The sequence below is a fragment of the Poecile atricapillus genome, chromosome 1 (assembly GCF_030490865.1).
Source record: "Poecile atricapillus isolate bPoeAtr1 chromosome 1, bPoeAtr1.hap1, whole genome shotgun sequence".
NCBI classification, from domain to species: domain Eukaryota; kingdom Metazoa; phylum Chordata; class Aves; order Passeriformes; family Paridae; genus Poecile; species Poecile atricapillus.
This window is the reverse complement of record NC_081249.1, coordinates 15,829,021-15,832,713: the sequence shown is the minus strand read 5'-3', so window position 1 is coordinate 15,832,713 and position 3,693 is coordinate 15,829,021. Positions and strand designations below refer to the sequence as shown.

The following is a 3,693-nucleotide window of genomic DNA, read 5'->3' as shown; positions in this document are numbered from 1 at the left end:
TTAATCTTTAAGATAGGTAAATCACACCCTCCCACTCTGATCCTTCAAAGATAATCAAGAGCTGACTCCAGGTCAGCGGAGCTCAGGAACTGTTCTCCTGCAGAGACATCTTAGCCCCAGCACTTGATAGGGCTCCCACGCACAGACAGATGCTGTGCCAGCACCCATGCCCAGAGGTTACCCTTTTCTAAAGCCTTGCCTGTGCAAAATGAGACAACATGTTATAATTTAAAAGTTAAACTGCTCTGAGGCAAGCTGAGATGGCTCTTTATTTCCCAGTTAATAAAAACGATATGCACAGTACAGGGGAAATCAAGGATGGAGTTATCTGTGCTTGCTAGCTGTGTGCTGTGAAAACCGCTGGCCATTCCCGCTCAAGGGACGCGCTCAAACACGTCTCCAAACACAGAGATGAGAGGACCCATGCTCCACGCTATCCCGATGAGACTCCTTGGGGATGCATGGGGCTTGCAGACTTCACCACTGCCTTTGTCCCTCGCTTGCTTGGGAGGAGGCACGGGCTGCTGCTTCTCCCCACTGCCTCTGTTCTCTGTGGTCCCCTCGGTTACCCCTCCGAGGGACCACGGTAAGGTGGGGATTCCTCTCCCCCGCTGGCAGGGAAAGGCTCCTCTTGCAGGCGGGCATTCCCAGCCAAGGCTGCAGCCTGTGGAAGGGATCCCTTGTGACAGGATTTCCCACTTGAGGCGCCTTTCCGCTGCCCTGGAAACAGTGCTCCGCCTCTGCCGCATGCAGGGCCCCCGCCTTCTTTAACTGCCTATGAAACTCATCGCGTTAAAAGAAATTACTAAAGAATTTAGTGCGAACCAAAAGAGAAAACGAACACCTTGGTGCTGGTTCCACTGGGGCTCGAACCCAGGACCTTCTGCGTGTAAAGCAGACGTGATAACCACTACACTATGGAACCGCCACGCACACCTCGGTGCGCTGCACTGCCCCTATAGACGAGACTCTGGCCACACCTCCCTCCCTGGCTGAGGGGGGAAGTCTGGTATTTTCTCTTTAATTGCTTGCTGATTAAAAACAAACGTAGTAATTCAAAATTACCCTAATGCGTTTTCTGCCCTTCTGATAGCTACAGAGGGGCAGTGGCAGGGGTAAGTCAGCTCCAGGTAAGGCTCCTGTGTCGCTGCGTGTTGGGGCAGCGGCGGGCCCCGCTCTGCCCGGCCGCACACGGCGCACAGGAGCAGCTTGCGACCCTGGGAGCTGCGGGCCGCGCTACAGGGAGCGCTCCCTTCCCCTGCGTGTATTCGGCACACTCAAAGCGAATGTGTTCGGTAAATCTCTGCACTCAGCCCCTATGGTACCAACGCCATTGCCACTAGCCCCGCTTCGGGGAGGGCTGGCAGCCTTCCTGCGCATCCCGCTCCTCCTGGGATAAGCTCGGCTCCTCTGTTCCCCCAGAGCTGGGCTGGAGTGTCACATTAGGTTGGCCCAAGTGTGGGAAGGGCAGGCTGAGCTCCGGGAGAGCTGCAGCAACACCGCGCTGCGCCGATTTCCTCTAAACCGGCCATGGGAAGCGCCTCGCTCCTTACTGCGGGGCGCTTCAGCTCCCTCCTCAGCGGGGGAGGACCGTGATTTCCTCGGTACAGGAGGCTGTTTAAAAAACATAAGGCAGCGCCCTGCTTTATCCCTGGAGCGCCCGGCTCTTCCCAAACCCTGGGAGAGGACGGAGAGTTTTCCTCCCGTGTGTGGCTCCCGTGAGGGGAGGCTCCCGTGTGGGGAGGTTCCCGTCGCCGTCCGCGCCGCCGGCAGGGGGCGCCCTGCGCTCGCCCACCGCCGCAGGCCCCGCTCGGGCCCGGGGCCTGTGTGGGAAACAGCTCCGAGAGGGCGTGTTTTGAGTGTCCATCCATCCCTCCGTCCATCCCTCCGTCCATCCATGGGCCTGCTTGTCACCCCTTACACCCCACAATAATTGCCGTCTTCCCTCTGTTATGTTTTACCCGCTGTTTTGCACTACTGGCGCTACCTCAGTCCTCGTCGTACTGCACCTTGCCCTCACATCTCAAAGGGAGTGGCTTGGAGGAGCACAAATGAAGGCACCTGGACTATGTTTGCAGGTTAAAAGTTACAAGCAGAAGTTATTATTTGGAATGTATAATAAAAGTTTGGGAGTTTTCAGAAGTGTGGTGCTTGTTAGCAAAAGAGTGTTTGTGGCTAAATAGCATTGTTGACATGACTTTTGAAATCAATATTTAGATGAAGCAGCAGATTTATTTACTCTGTAAACAAAGTAGAAAATGTTGTCCTTTTTTCATTAAAAGCAGTTTAATGAGCATTAGATGAAGATAGCTTTCTACAGACTTGATGACCCCTTACCATGTATGTGGTTGCACTTATTAGTTGGTCGATTCCATTATTTAAAAAAAAATAAAATATTTTTAAAATCCTTTTACATACTGATCATTAGTGTGTGAGTCACATCTGTGTGCTCTCCTGACCCGGAGAGCCTGATTTGACCTGGAGAGCCTGATTTTAAGGCATTACCGCTTTGGCAAAGAGACGGTCTGGGAGGCCTGAGGCATCAGGATGGAGGATTTGTGCTGTGTGCAGAGTTTCTGATTCACCAGACCAACAAAATGCACATCAAGCTTTTGTTAAGCAATTCTTATGCCCATTTCTTTTTTTGTCATGCTGCTTTACTAAGATCTGTCAAACACTGAGTGCCATAGATAGATAGCTATCATTTCTATAAGCTCTAAGTGGAGGTTGAAGCTAATGTCAAGGAGGTAGAGTTGTGCAAATTAGGTCATTAGTCACTGCTTCCCAGAATAATCTGCATTCATCTGATAATTTGGGAAACTTTCTTTTTGAAAAAAAAAAAATTGTTCTCATTTTTTACAGAGGGTATCCTGATAGTTTCATAGTGTTCTGGTCTAGTTTCTCGGTCTTCAGGAGCTTTGAGCACCTACCGCTGCCTTTCTTTCACATTTCTGATTTGGTGTGCATTTTGCCACCAAAAGGATGCTTGTTTTGATGTCTTTTATTCACCTTCTCACCCAGAATTGTCAGTGGGGGAATGTTTCTTTTTGTGTTCACACAAATTAACCTACTTCTTCTAATGTGTGAGCAGACTTCTGTCATCTCACTGACTGAGTCAGAGTTTAAATTTGTTCTGGACATTAATTTCTCTCTTAATTTTTTTCTATTAGGTTTTTTTGTTTGCTTGTTTGGTTTTTCGGGTTTTTTTCTTTCTGTCTCTGATAGGCCATCCAAGTTTCTCAGTCAGGGACCTTTCCCCTGGCTAATACTTTAAAATACTTTGCTGGGTCATATAAAAATACTTCTTTAAGCTTGATAGGGCAAGAGAAGGGAAACCATGATCAGAGCTTAGGAGGAGCACATTCCCTTCGACTATGATTATCTTCATCCTTTCTGAAAAATATCGGTTACATCACTTTGTAGTGGGTGCTTCTGAGAAATAAGCCTGAAGCAGAATTTGAATTATGTATGTGGAATGCCTGCATGAGGACTTGCTCAGGAGGTTAATGTTTCCAAAGTATTTGGAAAACATAATATGTGCTATTACATCAAGTAGGGCTGCTCTTAGAGGGATGCCCTGATTTCTACACTAGCACCATTACTGGGTTTTTTCTTGTCATGCTAGACTGCTCAATCATATATTGTCAGAATTTTTGGCCTACTTTCTGTTGCAGCTGTTGATGCTAGAAGTCT

The 3,693-nt window shown here is 48.8% G+C and overlaps 1 non-coding gene across 1 annotated transcript; it reads right to left on the bottom strand.

The window, feature by feature from the left end:
- Nucleotides 1-852: 852 nt before the first annotated feature.
- On the bottom strand, nucleotides 853-925 carry TRNAV-UAC (transfer RNA valine (anticodon UAC)). The gene has a single exon. It is a non-coding gene; the product is annotated as a tRNA-Val (tRNA).
- Between the last annotated feature and the right edge of the window lie 2,768 nt (nucleotides 926-3,693).